The 19964-nt window shown below is 43.3% G+C and overlaps 1 long non-coding RNA gene across 1 annotated transcript in view; it reads left to right on the top strand.

Annotated features, from left to right (window-relative positions):
• The window catches only part of LOC138672277 (uncharacterized), a 377605-nt gene that overhangs the window by 247376 nt on the left and 110265 nt on the right, over positions 1-19964 (top strand). The gene's annotated exons all lie outside the window — the stretch shown is intronic.

The raw sequence follows: 19964 nt of genomic DNA, 5'->3' as shown, positions 1-19964 counted from the left end.
TTTGGCACAGATGGTCATTGGGAAAGCACTGCCCTCTCTTATCTGTATTGATTGCTTCACCTCTCCACTTTTATGTACAGTCTCCCTCCTTTTCAAAACCAATAGCCACGTGGAGAACAAGGTGATTGTCCCTGGGCAAAGATGAGGTATCCAGAGGAAGGTTGATGCAATAGGAAAGGATCTCATCCCCTTTGCGCAGAACAGAGCTGTCTGTCAATCCCGACAGCGAGGTTCAGCAGCACTAATGAAGACACCATGCCTGTGTTCTCAGGTGTAGTAATCCTTCTCATCAGCGTTGAATACTGCAGAGCTGTATTCTTACCCATGAATGTTCCTAGGATTAGGACAGTTTACATGTGAGAATTTATGAGTTAAGCAATTTTTGAAATGCTCATATAAATTAATGAAGGGACAGACTGTATATAGAGTAGACCTAAGAGAGGAGCCAATATTTTAAAATCCATATTCGCCAGCTTAATTTTTTCAAACAGTACTGCAAAGCCTCCAATTACCATGAATGAAAAGACATGTCTGACACTTTAAGGACTCCTAGGACTGTGTTAAACATGCTTCAGGCTTTTTCATGAAACACAGCCTCAATGATGTCAAAGTGACTTCAACATATACAGTCATGGCCGAAAGTGTTGGCACCCTTGAAATTGTTCCAGAAAACTTTGTTATATACACATGTTTATTTCCTTTTTATGTATTGGAACAACACCAAAAACAGAGAGAAAAAATTAAATTGGACATAATTTCACAGAAAAAAAACAAAATGGGCAGGACAAAATGGTTGGCACCCACAACTTAATGTATGAAATAAATAACTGCAGTCAATCAATCGCTTCCTATAACCATCAACAAGCTTCTGCCACATCTCAACTGGAATTATCGACCTCTCTCCTTTTGCAAACTTCTCCAGGTTTCTCCTTAGTTGATGGGTGCCTTCACCCAACAGCAATTTTAAGATCTCTCCACAGTTGTTCAATGTTATTTAGATCTGGACACATTGCTGGCCACTTCAGAACTCTCCAGCACTTAGTTTCCATCCATTTATGGAAGTTTGTTTGGGGTCATTGATATGCTGGCAGAACCATTATCTAGGACGCAAACTCAGCTATCTGACACTGAGCACTACTTTGGGACCTAAAATCCTTTGGTGAGCTTCAGATTTCGTGATGTCTGCACACAGTCAAGGCAATCTGTGCCAGTGGCAGCAAAGAAACTCTAAAACATCTTTGAACCTCCACCATATTTGACAGTAGGTACTGTGTTCTTTTCTTTGTAGACCCCATTCTGTTTTAGGCAAACAGGAGAATGAATAGCTTTACCAAACAGCTTGGTATCATCTGTCCACAAGTCGCTGTCCCAGAAGGATTTAGGCTTACTCAAGTACATTCTAGCAAACTGCAGTCTAGCATTTTAATGTCTCTGTGTCAGCAATGGGTTGCTCCTGGGTCTCCTGCCATAGCATTCCATTTCATTCAAATGTCGACTGATAGATCACACTTACACTGATGCACCCTGTGCTTGAACGACAGCTTGAATTTCTTTGGAACTTGATATCAGCTGCTTATCCACCATCCAGACTATCCTGCTTTGAAACCTTCCATCAATTTTTCTCTGCCATCCACATCCAGGGAGATTAGCTACGCTGCCATAAGTTGTAAACTTATGTTGCGCACCATGGACAAAGGAACATCAAGATCTTTGTAGATGGACTTGTAACCTTGAAATTGTTGGTATTTTTCAATAATTTTGGTTCTCAAGTCCTCAAACAGTTCTCTTCTCCTCTTTCTGTTCTCCATGACTACTGCGGGACACACAGGCACACAATGGAAATATTGAGTTAATTTCTCTTTTTATATGGCTTCAGATGTGATTTTCATATTGCCCACACCTTTTACTTGCCACAGGCGAGTTGGAACGAGCATCACTTGCTTGAAACAAAGTTGTTTACTCGCACTTTTGGAAAAGTGCCAACAATTTTGTTCTCCTCATTTTTGGGGTTTTGTGTTTTCTCTGCTTTTTTTTGTGTTGATCCAATGCACACAAAATAAATAATCATTTGTATAACAAAACGTGTAATTGCAATAATTTTCTTGGAGAATTACTTCATTACCTGGACCAATTTCATAGAACTCTTTCGGCCATGACTGTATGATGGTAACCAGTAATCTACTGATCCTCCTATCTCTCTCGCTATTAATTAAATCTGTAGTATTCTCTTTTCCTCATACCTTCATATTCTTCACTGCTATACTGTTACACAGTTTCTGTACAGTTTCTCGAGTGTTTGATGACTTTTTCTCAGTATCTTTATGGCTAAGCTATGAGCTTTAACATCCTTTCACAGTTCAGATTCAGCAAAATATAGTGACTGCATTCCTTGTCTCTGCTTTTACATAGGCTATGATAGTCACTCCTGATTGACTGTGCCTTGAGATGGGATAGCTGCAAAACATTATGGGGAATCCATCTAGCCATACCTGAGGTCATGTAAGCATTTTCTGGCCGATGTCATCTTCTGCAGTGTGTAAAATACTAGCTGGTATTTTAGGCAACATGCACAAAGCAAAACATAAATTGTTTTGAATTTACCAAATTCTTTAACCCCTTTCTGACATTAGACGTACTATCCCGTCGAGGTGGGGTGGGCCCCTATGACCACCGACGGGATAGTACGTCACATGCGATCGGCAGCGCTCACGGGGGGAGCGCCGCCGATCGCGGCCGGGTGTCAGCTGTTTATTGCAGCTGACATCCGGCACTATGTGCCAGGAGTGGTCATGGACCGCGATGTGCCGGCGGTATAGGGAAGCTTCCCGCAGGGAGGGGGCTCCCTGCGGGCTTCCCTGAGCCCCCCGCAGCAACGCGATGTGATCACGTTGCTGCGATGGTCTTACGTCCCTCCCTGCCTGCTCCAGCCCCGGATCCAAGATGGCCGCGGATCCGGGTCTTGCAGGGAGGGAGGTGGCTTCACAGAGCCTGTTCAGAGCAGGCACTGTGAAGCCTGCAGCACTGTAAGTCAGATCAGTGATCTGACAGAGTGCTATGCAAACTGTCAGATCATTGATCTGTGATGTCCCCCCCCCCCCCCCGGGACAAAATAAAAAAGTTAAAAAAAAATTTCCAAATGTGTAAAAAAAATGTGATCACGTTGCTGCGAGGGTCTTACGTCCCTCCCTGCCTGCTCCAGCCCCGGATCCAAGATGGCCGCGGATCCGGATCCTGCAGGGAGGGAGGTGGCTTCACAGAGCCTGCTCAGAGCAGGCACTGTGAAGCCTGCAGCACTGTAAGTCAGATCAGTGATCTGACAGAGTGCTATGCAAACTGTCAGATCATTGATCTGTGATGTCCCCCCCCCCGGGACCAAATAAAAAAGTTAAAAAAAAATTTCCAAATGTGTAAAAAAAAATTAAAAAAAATTCCTAAATAATGAAAAAAAAAAATATTATTCCCATAAATACATTTCTTCATCTAAATAAAAAAAACAAAACAATAAAAGTACACATATGTAGTATCGCCGCGTCCGTAACGACCCAACCTATAAAACTGGCCCACTAGTTAACCCCTTCAGTAAACACCGTAAGAAAAAAAAAAAAAAAAACGAGGCAAAAAAAAAACGCTTTATTATCATACTGCCGAACAAAAAGTGGAATAACACGCGATCAAAAAGACAGATATAAATAACCATGGTACATCTGAAAACGTCATCTTGTCCCGCAAAAATCGAGCCGCCATACAGCATCATCAGGAAAAAATAAAAAAGTTATAGTCCTGAGAATAAAGCGATGCCAAAATAATTATTTTTTCTGTAAAATAGTTTTTATTGTATAAAAGCGCCAAAACATAAGAAAATGATATAAATGAGGTGACGCTGTAATCGTACTGACCCGAAGAATAAAACTGCTTTATCAATTTTACCAAATGCGGAACGGTATAAGCGCCTCCCCCAAAAGAAATTCATGAACAGCTGGTTTTTGGTCATTCTTCCTCACAAAAATCGTAATAAAAAGCGATCAAAAAATGTCACGTGCCCGAACATGTTACCAATAAAAACGTCAACTTGTCCCGCAAAAAACAAGACCTCACATCACTCTGTGGACCAAAATATGGAAAAATTATAGCTCTCAAAATGTGGTAACGCAAAAAATATTTTTTGCAATAAAAAGCTTCTTTCAGTGTGTGACGGCTGCCAATCATAAAAATCCGCTAAAAAACTCGCTATAAAAGTAAATCAAACCCCCCTTCATCACCCACTTAGTTAGGGAAAAATTAAAAAAATGTATTTATTTCCATTTTCCCATTAGGGTTAGGGCTAGGGTTAGGGTTAGGGCTAGGGTTAGGGCTAGGGTTAGGGTTAGGGCTAGGGTTAGGGCTAGGGTTAGGGCTAGGGTTAGGGCTAGGGTTAGGGCTAGGGTTAGGGTTAGGGCTAGGGTTAGGGTTGGGGATACAGTTAGGGTTGGGGCTAAAGTTAGGGTTAGGGTTAAGATTACATTTACAGTTGGGAATAGGGTTTGGATTAGGGTTAGGGGTGTGTCAGGGTTAGAGGTGTGGTTAGGGTTACTGTTGGAATTAGGGTTAGGGGTGTGTTTGGATTAGGGTTTCAGTTATAATTGGGGGGTTTCCACTGTTTAGGCACATCAGGGCTCTCCAAACACGACATGGCGTCCGATCTCAATTCCAGCCAATTCTGCGTTGAAAAAGTAAAACAGTGCTCCTTCCCTTCCGAGCTCTCCCGTGTGCCCAAACAGGGGTTTACCCCAACATATGGGGTATCAGCGTACTCAGGACAAATAGGAAAACAACTTTTGGGGTCCAATTTCTCCTGTTACCTTTGGGAAAATACAAAACTGGGGGCTAAAAAATAATTTTTGTGGGAAAAAAAAGGATTTTTTATTTTCACGGCTCTGCGTTATAAACTGTAGTGAAACACTTGGGGGTTCAAAGTTCTCATAACACATCTAGATGAGTTCCCTGGGGGGTCTAGTTTCCAATATGGGGTCACTTGTGGGGGGTTTCTACTGTTTAGGTACATTAGGGGCTCTGCAAACGCAATGTGACGCCTGCAGACTATTCCATCTAACTCTGCATTCCAAATGGCACTCCTTCCCTTCCGAGCCCTCCCATGCGCCCAAACGGTGGTTCCCCCCACATATGGGGTATCAGCGTACTCAGGCCAAATTGGACAACTTTTGGGGTCGAATTTCTCCTCTTACCCTTGGGAAAATACAAAACTGGAGGCTAAAAAATAATTTGGGGGGAAAGTTTTTTTTTTTTATTATTTTCACGGCTCTGCGTTACAAACTGTAGTGAAACACTTTAAAGCTCAACAACACATCTAGATGAGTTCCTTAGGGTGTCTAGTTTCCAAAATGGTGTCACTTGTGGGGGGTTTCTACTGTTTAGGTACATCAGGGGCTCTGCAAACGCAATGTGACACCTGCAGACCATTCCAGCTAAGTCTGCATTCCAAATGGAGCTCCTTTCCTTCCGAGCCCTCCCATGCACCCAAACAGTGGTTCCACCCACTTATGGGGTATCAGCGCACTCAGGACAAATTGGACAACAAATTTTGGGGTCCAATTTCTCCTGTTACCCACGGGAAAATACAAAACTGGGGGCTAAAAAATCATTTTTGTGGGAAAAAATTTTTGTTTTATTTTTACGGCTCTGCATTATAAACTTCTGTGAAGCCCTTGGTGGGTCAAAGCGCTCACCACACCTCTAGATAAGTTCCTTAGGGGGTCTGCTTTCCAAAATGGTGTCACTTATGGGGGGTTTCAATGTTTAGGCACATCAGTGGCTCTCCAAACGCAACATGGCTTCCCATCTCAATTCCTGTCAATTTTGCATTGAAAAGTCAAACGGCGCTCATTCCCTTCCGAGCTCTCCCATGCGCCCAAACAGTGGTTTACCCCCACATATGGGGTATCAGCGTACTCAGGACAAATTGTACAACAACTTTTGTGGTCCAATTTCTTCTCTTACCTTTGGGAAAATAAAAAAATTGGGGGCGAAAAGATAATTTTTGTGAAAAAATATGATTTTTTATTTTTACGGTTCTGCATTATAAACTTCTGTGAAGCACTTGGTGGGTCAAAGTGCTCACCACACCTCTAGATAAGTTCCTTAGGGGGTCTACTTTCCAAAATGGTGTCACTTGTGGGGGGTTTCAATGTTTAGGCACATCAGGGTCTCTGCAATTGCAACATGGTGTCCCATCTCGATTCCAGTCAATTTTGCATTGAAAAGTCAAATGGTGCTCCTTCGCTTCTGAGCTCTGTCATGTGCCCAAACAGTGGTTTACCCACACATATGGGGTATCGGTGTACTCAGGACAAATTGTACAACAACTTTTGGGGTCCATTTTCTCCTGTTACCCTTGGTAAAATAAAACAAATTGGAGCTGAAGTAAATTTTTTGTGAAAAAAAGTTAAATGTTCATTTTTATTTAAACATTCCAAAAATTCCTGTGAAGCACCAGAAGGGTTAATAAACTTCTTGAATATGGTTTTGAGCACCATGAGGGGTGCAGTTTTTAGAATGGTGTCACACTTGGGTATTTTCTATCATATAGACGCCTCAAAATGACTTCAAATGAGATGTGGTCCCTAAAAAAAAATGGTGTTGTAAAAATGAGAAATTGCTGGTCAACTTTTAACCCTTATAACTCCCTAACAAAAAAAAATTTTGGTTCCAAAATTGTGCTGATGTAAAGTAGACATGTGGGAAATATTACTTATTAAGTATTTTGTGTGACATATCTCTGTGATTTAATTGCATAAAAATTCAAAGTTGGAAAATTGCGAAATTTTCATAATTTTCGCCAAATTTCCATTTTTTTCACAAATAAACGCAGGTACTATCAAAGAATTTTTACCACTATCATGAAGTACAATATGTCACGAGAAAACAATGTCAGAATCACTGGGATCTGTTGAAGCGTTCCAGAGTTATAACCTCATAAAGGGACAGTGGTCAGAATTGTAAAAATTGGCCCGGTCATTAACGTGAAAACCACCCTTGGGGGTAAAGGGGTTAAAATTGACATGGAATCGATTCTCTCTAGTAGACCCCCATTATAGTATGTTCTATATTGTCTATTGTCTCTTGAATCTCTACATTCTTCATGTTTCTTCTCTTGTATACTCACATCTATATACTCTCTGAGCTTTATAAATATTGGAAACGATAACTGAAAACCTGTCATAAAGATAAGATATTAAAACTCCAAAGTAAACAACTAAATCTTTATTTTATATGTGAGTTTAAGTGGGTGCACCTCTGCAATTGTTGGTAACATAGTAACATAGTTAGTAAGGCCGAAAAAAGACATTTGTCCATCCAGTTCAGCCTATATTCCATCATAATAAATACCCAGATCTACGTCCTTCTACAGAACCTAATAATTGTATGATACAATATTGTTCTGCTCCAGGAAGACATCCAGGCCTCTCTTGAACCCCTCGACTGAGTTCGCCATCACCACCTCCTCAGGCAAGCAATTCCAGATTCTCACTGCCCTAACAGTAAAGAATCCTCTTCTATGTTGGTGGAAAAACCTTCTCTCCTCCAGACGCAAAGAATGCCCCCTTGTGCCCGTCACCTTCCTTGGTATAAACAGATCCTCAGCGAGATATTTGTATTGTCCCCTTATATACTTATACATGGTTATTAGATCGCCCCTCAGTCGTCTTTTTTCTAGACTAAATAATCCTAATTTCGCTAATCTATCTGGGTATTGTAGTTCTCCCATCCCCTTTATTAATTTTGTTGCCCTCCTTTGTACTCTCTCTAGTTCCATTATATCCTTCCTGAGCACCGGTGCCCAAAACTGGACACAGTACTCCATGTGCGGTCTAACTAGGGATTTGTACAGAGGCAGTATAATGCTCTCATCATGTGTATCCAGACCTCTTTTAATGCACCCCATGATCCTGTTTGCCTTGGCAGCTGCTGCCTGGCACTGGCTGCTCCAGGTAAGTTTATCATTAACTAGGATCCCCAAGTCCTTCTCCCTGTCAGATTTACCCAGTGGTTTCCCGTTCAGTGTGTAATGGTGATATTGATTCCCTCTTCCCATGTGTATAACCTTACATTTATCATTGTTAAACCTCATCTGCCACCTTTCAGCCCAAGTTTCCAACTTATCCAGATCCATCTGTAGCAGAATACTATCTTCTCTTGTATTAACTGCTTTACATAGTTTTGTATCATCTGCAAATATCGATATTTTACTGTGTAAACCTTCTACCAGATCATTAATGAATATGTTGAAGAGAACAGGTCCCAATACTGACCCCTGCGGTACCCCACTGGTCACAGCGACCCAGTTAGAGACTATACCATTTATAACCACCCTCTGCTTTCTATCACTAAGCCAGTTACTAACCCATTTACACACATTTTCCCCCAGACCAAGCATTCTCATTTTGTGTACCAACCTCTTGTGCGGCACGGTATCAAACGCTTTGGAAAAATCGAGATATACCACGTCCAATGACTCACCGTGGTCCAGCCTATAGCTTACCTCTTCATAAAAACTGATTAGATTGGTTTGACAGGAGCGATTTCTCATAAACCCATGCTGATATGGAGTTAAACAGTTATTCTCATTGAGATAATCCAGAATAACATCCCTCAGAAACCCTTCAAATATTTTACCAACAATAGAGGTTAGACTTACTGGCCTATAATTTCCAGGTTCACTTTTAGAGCCCTTTTTGAATATTGGCACCACATTTGCTATGCGCCAGTCCTGCGGAACAGACCCTGTCGCTATAGAGTCACTAAAAATAAGAAATAATGGTTTATCTATTACATTACTTAGTTCTCTTAGTACTCGTGGGTGTATGCCATCCGGACCCGGAGATTTATCTATTTTAATCTTATTTAGCCGGTTTTGCACCTCTTCTTGGGTTAGATTGGTGACCCTTAATATAGGGTTTTCATTGTTTCTTGGGATTTCACCTAGCATTTCATTTTCCACCGTGAATACCGTGGAGAAGAAGGTGTTTAATATGTTAGCTTTTTCCTCGTCATCTACAACCATTCTTTCCTCACTATTTTTTAAGGGGCCTACATTTTCAGTTTTTATTCTTTTACTATTGATATAGTTGAAGAACAGTTTGGGATTAGTTTTACTCTCCTTAGCAATGTGCTTCTCTGTTTCCTTTTTGGCAGCTTTAATTAGTTTTTTAGATAAAGTATTTTTCTCCCTATAGTTTTTTAGAGCTTCAATGGTGCCATCCTGCTTTAGTAGTGCAAATGCTTTCTTTTTACTGTTAATTGCCTGTCTTACTTCTTTGTTTAGCCACATTGGGTTTTTCCTATTTCTAGTCCTTTTATTCCCACAAGGTATAAACCGCTTACACTGCCTATTTAGGATGTTCTTAAACATTTCCCATTTATTATCTGTATTCTCATTTCTGAGGATATTGTCCCAGTCTACCAGATTAAGGGCATCTCTAAGCTGTTCAAACTTTGCCTTCCTAAAGTTCAATGTTTTTGTGACTCCCTGACAAGTCCCCCTAGTGAAAGACAGGTGAAACTGCACAATATTGTGGTCACTATTTCCTAAATGCCCAACCACCTGCAGATTTGTTATTCTGTCAGGTCTATTAGATAGTATTAGGTCTAAAAGTGCTGCTCCTCTGGTTGGATTCTGCACCAATTGTGAAAGATAATTTTTCTTGGTTATTAGCAGAAACCTGTTGCCTTTATGGGTTTCACAGGTTTCTGTTTCCCAGTTAATATCCGGGTAGTTAAAGTCCCCCATAACCAGGACCTCATTATGGGTTGCAGCTTCATCTATCTGCTTTAGAAGTAGACTTTCCATGCTTTCTGTTATATTTGGGGGTTTGTAACAGACCCCAATGAGAATTTTGTTACCATTTTTCCCTCCATGGATTTCAACCCATATGGACTCGACATCCTCATTCCCTTCGCTAATATCCTCCCTTAAAGTGGACTTTAGACAAGACTTTACATAGAGACAAACCCCTCCTCCTCTCCGATTTTTACGATCCTTTCTAAACAGACTGTAACCCTGTAAGTTAACTGCCCAGTCATAGCTTTCATCTAACCATGTCTTGGTTATTCCCACTATGTCAAAGTTACCTGTAGATATTTCTGCTTCTAGTTCTTCCATCTTGTTTGTCAGGCTTCTGGCGTTTGCGAGCATGCAGTTTAGAGGATTTTGTTTTGTTCCAATCTCCTCACTGTGGATTGTTTTAGAAATGTTCTTACCTCCCTTCTGAGTATGTTTTCCTGGGTTGTCTTTGTTTGAGTCTAATGTTTTTCTTCCCGTCCCCTCTTCTTCTAGTTTAACGCCCTCTTGATGAGTGTAGCGAGTCTTCTGGCGAATGTGTGTTTCCCAGGTTTGTTGAGGTGTAGTCTGTCTCTGGCGAGGAGTCCATCATACCAGTAATTCACACCGTGGTCCAGGAATCCGAATCCTTGTTGTCTGCACCATCGTCTTAGCCAGTTGTTTGCATCAAGGATCCTGTTCCATCTCCTGGTGCCATGCCCGTCTACTGGAAGGATAGAAGAAAAAACTACCTGTGCATCCAGTTCCTTTACTTTCTTCCCCAACTCTTCAAAGTCCTTGCAGATTGTCGGTAGGTCCTTCCTTGCCGTGTCATTGGTGCCAACATGTATCAGAAGAAATGGGTGGACGTCCTTGGAGCTGAAGAGCTTTGGTATCCTATCGGTCACATCCTTGATCATCGCACCTGGAAGGCAGCATACTTCTCTTGCAGTTATGTCCGGTCTGCAGATGGCTGCTTCTGTGCCTCTCAGTAGTGAGTCTCCCACCACCACCACTCTTCGTTGCTTCTTGGCTGTACTTTTTGCTGTCACTTGTTGCTGTGTGCCCTTTTCTTTTTTGCTTGCTGGTATTGCTTCATTCTTAGGTGTGCCATCTTCATCCTCTACAAAGATTTGATATCGGTTCTTCAGTTGTGTGGTTGGTGATTTCTCCATGGTCTTCTTGCTTCTTTTGGTCACATGCTTCCACTCATCTGCTTTTGGAGGTTCTCTGACACTTTTTGCACCTTCTGTGACCAGTAGAGATGCTTCTGTTCTGTCTAGAAAGTCTTCATTCTCTTTGATGAGTTTCAAAGTTGCTATTCTTTCTTCCAGACCCCGCACCTTTTCTTCTAAAAGGGCCACTAGTCTACACTTCTGACAGGTGAAATTGGATTCTTCTTCTGGTCGATCTGTGAACATGTAGCACATGCTGCAGCTCACCATGTAGGTTGTCACATCTGCCATGTTGCTCCTAGATCCTGCTGACTTGCTGTGTGTTTTCCTCCTTGTGTAATCTACTCAGCCAAGCTCTCTTGCAATAATGTCCTACAGGCAAAAATTTGCGCGCCTTACGGCGCGCGGTTTGGTGATGCTTTCGAAGCAGCTGGTCCCGGCTGTACCCAACGATCTTCTAGCTTAGGGAGACTTCGCTTCTCCCAGAAGGCACCTGGAATATGCAAATTAGCCTCCTGAAGCTTGAATCCCTGGTTTGGTGATGCTTTCGAAGCAGCTGGTCCCGGCTGTACCCAACGATCTTCTAGCTTAGGGAGACTTCGCTTCTCCCAGAAGGCACCTGGAATATGCAAATTAGCCTCCTGAAGCTTGAATCCCTGGTTTGATGATGCTTTCGAAGCAGCTGGTCCCGGCTGTACCCAACGATCTTCTAGCTTAGGGAGACTTCGCTTCTCCCAGAAGGCACCTGGAATATGCAAATTAGCCTCCTGAAGCTTGAATCCCTGGTTTGGTGATGCTTTCGAAGCAGCTGGTCCCGGCTGTACCCAACGATCTTCTAGCTTAGGGAGACTTCGCTTCTCCCAGAAGGCACCTGGAATATGCAAATTAGCCTCCTGAAGCTTGAATCCCTGGTTTGGTGATGCTTTCGAAGCAGCTGGTCCCGGCTGTACCCAACGATCTTCTAGCTTAGGGAGACTTCGCTTCTCCCAGAAGGCACCTGGAATATGCAAATTAGCCTCCTGAAGCTTGAATCCCTGGTTTGGTGATGCTTTCGAAGCAGCTGGTCCCGGCTGTACCCAACGATCTTCTAGCTTAGGGAGACTTCGCTTCTCCCAGAAGGCACCTGGAATATGCAAATTAGCCTCCTGAAGCTTGAATCCCTGGTTTGGTGATGCTTTCGAAGCAGCTGGTCCCGGCCGTACCCAACGATCTTCTAGCTTAGGGAGACTTCGCTTCTCCCAGAAGGCACCTGGAATATGCAAATTATCCTCCTGAAGCTTGAATCCCTGGTTTGGTGATGCTTTCGAAGCAGCTGGTCCCGGCTGTACCCAACGATCTTCTAGCTTAGGGAGACTTCGCTTCTCCCAGAAGGCACCTGGAATATGCAAATTAGCCTCCTGAAGCTTGAATCCCTGGTTTGGTAAATACTTAAATTTACATAATTTGTTGAGTAAAATGGAGAAAGTGCTATGACCGGTTTGATTAGGACAAGCGATTTAGGCAGTGCTGTAAATATATATATATATATATATATATATATATATATATATATACACACAGTATATGTATATATTATATACAGTTAGGTCCATATATATTTGGACAGAGACAACATTTTTCTAATTTTGGTTATTGAAATTACCAAAATGAATTTTAAACAAAACAATTCAGATGCAGTTGAAGTTCAGACTTTCACTTTTCATTTGAGGGTATCCACATTAAAATTGGATGAAAGGTTTAGGAGTTTCAGCTCCTTAACATGTGCCACCCTGTTTTTAAAGAGACCAAAAGTAATTGGACAATTGGCTCCAAGGCTATTTCATGGACAGGTGTGGGCAATCCCTTCCTTATGTCATTCTCAAATAAGCAGATAAAAGGCCTGGAGATGATTCGAGGTGCGGTGCTTGCATTTGGAATGTTTTGCTGTGAAGTAAACATGCGGTCAAAGGAGCTCTCCATGCAGGTGAAAAAAGCCATCCTTAAGCTGCGAAAACAGAAAAAACCCATCCGAGAAATTGCTACAATATTAGGAGTGGCAAAATCTACAGTTTGGTACATCCTGAGAAAGAAAGAAAGCACTGGCGAACTCATCAATGCAAAAAGACCTGGGCGCCCACGGAAGACAACAGTGGTGGATGATCGCAGAATAATCTCCATGGTGAAGAGAAACGCCTTCACAACCGCCAACCAAGTGAACAACACTCTCCAGGAGGTAGGTGTATCAATATCCAAATCTATCAGAAAGAGAAGACTGCATGAAAGTTAATACAGAGGGTTCACTGCACGGTGCAAGCCACTCATAAGCATCAAGAATAAAAAGGCTAGGCTGGACTTTGCTAAAAAACATCTAAAAAGCCAGCACAGTTCTGGAAGAACATTCTTTGGACAGATGAAACCAAGATCAACCTCTACAGAATGATGGAAAGAGAAAAGTATGGCAAAGGCATGGTACAGCTCATGATCCAAAGCATACCACATCATCTGTAAACCACGGCGGAGGCAGTGTGATGGCTTGGACATGCATGGCTGCCAGTGGCACTGGGTCACTAGTGTTTATTGATGATGTGATACAGGACAGAAGCAGCCGAATGAATTCTGAGGTATTTAGAGCCATACTGTGTGCTCAGATCCAGCTAAATGCAGCCAAACTGATTGGTCATCATTTCATACTACAGATGGACATTGACCCAAAACATAAAGCCAAAGCAACCGAGGAGTTTATTAACGCAAATAAGTGGAATATTCTTGAGTGGCCAAGTCAATCACCTGATCTCAACCCAATTGAGCATGCATTTCACTTGTTAAAGACTAGACTTCAGACAGAAAGGCCCACAAACAAACAGCAACTGAAAACCAAAGCAGTGAAGGCCTGGCAGAGCATCAAAAAGGAGGAAACACAGCGTCTGGTGATGTCCATGAGTTCAAGACTTCAGGCAGTCATTGCCAACAAAGGGTTTTCAACGAAGTACTAGAAATGAACATTTTATTTAAAATTTATTAATCTGTCCAATTACTTTTGGTCCCTTTACCAACAGGGTTGCACATGTTAAGGAGCTAAAACTCCTAAACCCTTAATCCAATTTTAATGTGGGTATCCTCAAATGAAAGCTGAAAGTCTGAACTTCAACTGCATCTGAATTGTTTTGTTTAAAATTCAATGTGGTAATGTCTATAACCAAAATTAGAAAAATGTTGTCTCTGTCCAAATATATATGGACCTAACTGTATATTATATATATACAGCACAGACCAAAAGTTTGGACACACCTTCTCATTTGAAGATTGATAAGTGTAGTGGTGAGGTTGGAGAGGAGGTGGGATGGGATGGGGTCAAGTGCACAGGTGGTAAGGTGCGATTTGGAGAGGAGACAAATAAGCCCCCCTTCAGCGATCTTAGAGAGGGAGGTTATGGGGTTTGGGCATTGGTCTGATATACAAAGGGGTTGTGGTGGTTGAACAATGAAGACTTTTCTTGTTTGGTCGATGTTATTTTTAAAGTGTGTGGCAAAGTCCTCAGCAGAGATGAGGGAGGTTGGAGGGGGCAGTGGGGGGCGGAAGAGGGGTTTTGAATAACTGTTTGGGGTTGTAGGATAGGGAGGATACGAGGGTTGTAAAGTAGGCCTGTTTAGCAGAAGTGAGAGCAGATTTAAAAGTGAGTGTTGCCTGTTTGATACAGTGAAGTTGTCTTGCGAATGTGTTTTCTTCCAATGCAGCTCTGCAACCCTGGACACTTGCCAGAGCTTTTTAGTGGCGTTATTGTGCCAGTGTTGTCTATTGATATGTCGCACTCTGCCATGAATGTGAGGGGCGACCGAGTCAATAGCTGATGCAAGAGTGGTATTGTAGAAAGCAGTGGAAGTGTCTGTGTTGTGGAGTGAGGATATGGATGCCAGTGGTAGGAGAGTCAGAGAGTGTGTGGGAGTCTGTTGTGAATTCTGTGGCAGAGCTCCCTCCTGTGGTCACAAGTGGTACTTCGGCTGATTCTCTCTGTGAGCTTCCGTTGGTGGAGTAGAGTGGTACTGCGGCTTCTGAGTTTCCTTCCTCAGGTGATGTGGTGAAGTCGTTAGGTGCTGCTCTATTTAACTCCACCTGGTGCTTTGATCCTGGCCTCCAGTCAATGTTCTAGTATTGGACCTGTCTCCTCCTGGATCGTTCCTGTGGCCTGCTGCTCTGCATAGCTAAGTTCCGCTTTTGCTATTTTGTTTGCTGTTTTTTCTGTCCAGCATTGCTTATTTGTTTTTTCTTGCTTGCTGGAAGCTCTGGGACGCAGAGGGTGTACCTCCGTGCCGTTATTTCGGTACGGAGGGTCTTTTGCCCCCTTTGCGTGGTTGTTTGTAGGGTTTTGTGTTGACCGCAAAGTTACCTTTCCTATCCTCGCTCTGTTCAGAAAGTCGGGCCTCACTTTGCTAAATCTATTTCATCTCTACGTTTGTCTTTTCATCTTAACTCACAGTCATTATATGTGGGAACTGCCTTTTCCTTTGGGGTATTTCTCTGAGGCAAGGTAGGCTTATTTTCTATCTTCAGGCTAGCTAGTTTCTCAGGCTGTGCCGAGTTGCATAGGGAGCGTTAGGCGCAATCCACGGCTGCCTTTAGTGTGGTTGGAGAGGATTAGGGATTGCGGTCAGCAGAGTTTCCACGTTTCAGAGCTTGTTCTATATTTTTGGGTTATTGTCATGTCACTGTATGTGCTCTGACTTCTATGTCCATTGTGGTACTGAATTACCAGATCATAACAGTACTGGAGGCCAAAATACTAATGATTCTCAATAGAGGGAAAAAAGAAGTTCTGAGACCATTTTTTTTTTCTCTGCACTGTGTTTTGCCTTTTTTTTCCCCTAGACATTTGGGTGGTTCAGGACACAGGTGTAGCTATGGACATTAAAGGTCTGTCTTCATGTGTGGATCAGCTCATGGCAAGAGTACAAAATATTCAAGACTTTGTGGTTCATAATTCTATGTTAGAACCAAGAATTCCTATTCCTGATTTGTTTTTTGGAGATAGAACTAAATTTCTGAGTTTCAAAAATAATTGTAAACTATTTCTGGCTTTGAAACCTCGCTCCTCTGGTGACCCAGTTCAACAAGTTAGGATCATTATTTCTTTTTTACGTGGCGACCCTCAGGACTGGGCATTTTCTCTTGCGTCAGGAGATCCTGCATTAAGTAATATCGATGCGTTTTTCCTGGCGCTCGGATTGCTGTACGATGAACCTAATTCAGTGGATCAGGCAGAGAAAAATTTGCTGGCTCTGTGTCAGGGTGAGGATGAGATAGAGGTATATTGTCAGAAATGTAGAAAGTGGTCCGTACTCACTTAATGGAATGAAGGTGCGCTCGCAGCTATTTTCAGAAAGGGTCTCTCTGAAGCCCTTAAAGATGTCATGGTGGGATTTCCTATGCCTGCTGGTCTGAATGAGTCTATGTCTCTGGCCATTCAGATCGGTCGACGCTTGCGTGAGCGTAAATCTGTGCACCATTTGGCAGTATTACCTGAGCATAAACCTGAGCCTATGCAGTGCGATAGGACTTTGACCAGAGTTGAACGGCAAGAACACAGACGTCTGAATGGACTGTGTTTCTACTGTGGTGATTCCACTCATGCTATCTCTGATTGTCCTAAGCGCACTAAGCGGTTCGCTAGGTCTGCCACCATTGGTACGGTACAGTCAAAATTTCTTTTGTCCGTTACCTTGATCTGCTCTTTGTCATCTTATTCTGTCATGGCATTTGTGGATTCAGGCGCTGCCCTGAATTTGATGGACTTGGAGTATGCTAGGTGTTGTGGGTTTTTCTTGGAGCCCTTGCAGTGTCTTATTCCATTGAGAGGAATTGATGCTACGCCTTTTGCCAAGAATAAGCCTCAGTACTGGACCCAGCTGACCATGTGCATGGCTCCTGCACATCAGGAGGTTATTCGCTTTCTGGTGTTGCATAATCTGCATGATGTGGTCGTGTTGGGGTTGCCATGGCTACAAGTCCATAATCCAGTATTAGATTGGAAATCCATGTCTGTGGTTGTCAGGGGGTACATGGTGATGTCCCATTTCTGTCTATTTCGTCATCCACCCCTTCTGAGGTTCCAGAGTTCTTGTCTGATTACCGGATGTATTTGATGAGCCCAAGTCTGATACCCTACCTCCACATAGGGATTGTGATTGTGCTATCGATTTGATTCCTGGTAGTAAGTTCCCAAAGAATTGACTGTTTAATTTATCTGTGCCTGAGCACGCCGCTATGCGGAGTTACGTGAAGGAGTCCTTGGAGAAAGGGCATATTCGCCCGTCATCGTCGCCATTAGGAGCAGGGTTCTTTTTTGTGGCCAAGAAGGATGGTTCGCTGAGACCTTGTATAGATTACCGCCTTCTTAATAAGATCACGGTTAAATTTCAGTACCCCTTGCCGTTGTTATCTGATTTGTTTGCTCGGATTAAGGGGGCTAGTTGGTTCACCAAGATAGATCTTCGTAGTGCGTATAATCTTGTGCGTATTAAGCGAGGCGATGAATGGAAAACTGCATTTAATACGCCCGAGGGCCATTTTGAGTATCTAGTAATGCCATTCGGACTTGCCAATGCTCCATCAGTGTTTCAGTCCTTTATGCATGACATCTTCCGAGAGTACCTGGATAAATTCCTGATAGTGTACTTGGATGACATTTTGATCTTCTCGGATGATTGGGAGTCTCATGTGAAGCAGGTCAGAACGGTGTTTCAGGTCCTGCGTGCTAATTCTTTGTTTGTGAAGGGATCAAAGTGTCTCTTTGGTGTTCAGAAGGTTTCATTTTTGGGGTTCATCTTTTCCCCTTCTACTATCGAGATGGACCCTGTTAAGGTCCAAGCCATCCATGATTGGACTCAGCCGACATCTCTGAAAAGTCTGCAAAAGTTCCTGGGCTTTGCTAATTTTTATCGTCGCTTCATCTGCAATTTTTCTAGTATTGCTAAACCATTGACCGATTTGACCAAGAAGGGTGCTGATGTGGTCAATTGGTCTTCTGATGCTGTGGAAGCTTTTCAAGAGTTGAAGCGTCGTTTTTCTTCTGCCCCTGTGTTGTGTCAACCAGATGTTTCGCTTCCTTTCCAGGTCGAGGTTGATGCTTCTGAGATTGGAGCAGGGGCTGTTTTGTCGCAGAGAAGTTCTGATTGCTCGGTGATGAAACCATGCGCCTTCTTTTCCAGGAAGTTTTCGCCTGCTGAGCGAAATTATGATGTTGGCAATCGAGAGTTGCTGGCCATGAAGTGGGCATTCGAGGAGTGGCGTCATTGGCTTGAAGGAGCTAAGCATCGCGTGGTGGTCTTGACTGATCATAAGAACTTGACTTATCTCGAGTCTGCCAAGCGGTTGAATCCTAGACAGGCTCGTTGGTCGCTGTTTTTTGCCCGTTTTGACTTTGTGATTTCGTACCTTCTGGGCTCTAAAAATGTGAAGGCGGATGCTCTGTCTAGGAGTTTTGTGCCCGACTCTCCGGGTTTATCTGAGCCGGCGGGTATTCTCAAAGAGGGAGTAATTGTGTCTGCCATCTCCCCTGATTTGCGGCGGGTGCTGCAAAAATTTCAGGCTAATAAACCTGATCGTTGCCCAGCGGAGAAACTGTTTGTCCCTGATAGGTGGACGAATAAAGTTATCTCTGAGGTTCATTGTTCGGTGTTGGCTGGTCATCCTGGAATCTTTGGTACCAGAGAGTTAGTGGCTAGATCCTTTTGGTGGCCATCTCTGTCGCGGGATGTGCGTTCTTTTGTGCAGTCCTGTGGGATTTGTGCTCGGGCTAAGCCCTGCTGTTCTCGTGCCAGTGGGTTGCTTTTGCCCTTGCCGGTCCCGAAGAGGCCTTGGACACATATCTCTATGGATTTTATTTCAGATCTTCCCATCTCTCAAAAAATGTCAGTCATTTGGGTGGTTTGTGATCGCTTCTCTAAGATGGTCCATTTGGTACCCTTGTCTAAATTACCTTCCTCCTCTGATTTGGTGCCATTGTTCTTCCAGCATGTGGTTCGTTTACATGGCATTCCAGAGAATATCGTTTCTGACAGAGGTTCCCAGTTTGTTTCGAGGTTTTGGCGAGCCTTTTGTGCTAGGATGGGCATTGACTTGTCTTTTTCCTCGGCTTTCCATCCTCAGACTAATGGCCAGACCGAACGAACCAATCAGACCTTGGAAACATATCTGAGATGCTTTGTTTCTGCTGATCAGGATGACTGGGTGTCCTTTTTGCCTTTGGCTGAGTTCGCCCTTAATAATCGGGCCAGCTCGGCTACCTTGGTTTCGCCGTTTTTCTGCAACTCTGGGTTCCTTCCTCGTTTCTCTTCAGGGCAGGTTGAGTCTTCGGACTGTCCTTGTGTGGATACTGTGGTGGACAGGTTGCAGCAGATTTGGACTCATTTAGTGGACAATTTGACCTTGTCCCAGGAGAAGGCTCAACGTTTCGCTAATCGCAGACTTTGTGTGGGTCCCCGACTTCGTGTTGGGGATTTGGTTTGGTTATCTTCTCGTCATATTCCTATGAAGGTTTCCTCTCCTAAGTTTAAACCTCGTTTCATTGGTCCGTATAGGATTTCTGAGGTTCTTAATCCTGTGTCTTTTCGTCTGACCCTTCCAGATTCTTTTTCCATTCATAACGTATTCCATAGGTCATTGTTGCTGAGATACGTGGCACCTGTGGTTCCATCTGTTGATCCTCCTGCCCCGGTTTTGGTGGAGGGGGAGTTGGAGTATATTGTGGAGAAGATTTTGGATTCTCGTGTTTCAAGACGGAAACTCCAGTATCTGGTTAAGTGGAAGGGTTATGCTCAGGAAGATAATTCCTGGGTCTTTGCCTCTGATGTCCATGCTCCCGATCTTGTTCGTGCCTTTCATATGGCTCATCCTGGTCGTCCTGGGGGCTCTGGTGAGGGTTCGGTGACCCCTCCTCAAGGGGGGGGTACTGTTGTGAATTCTGTGGCAGAGCTCCCTCCTGTGGTCACAAGTGGTACTTC

The sequence above is a fragment of the Ranitomeya imitator genome, chromosome 3, assembly GCF_032444005.1.
Source record: "Ranitomeya imitator isolate aRanImi1 chromosome 3, aRanImi1.pri, whole genome shotgun sequence".
Taxonomy (NCBI): Eukaryota; Metazoa; Chordata; class Amphibia; order Anura; family Dendrobatidae; genus Ranitomeya; species Ranitomeya imitator.
Note: the sequence above shows the minus strand (reverse complement) of the source record. Positions and strands in the feature narration are given on the sequence as shown.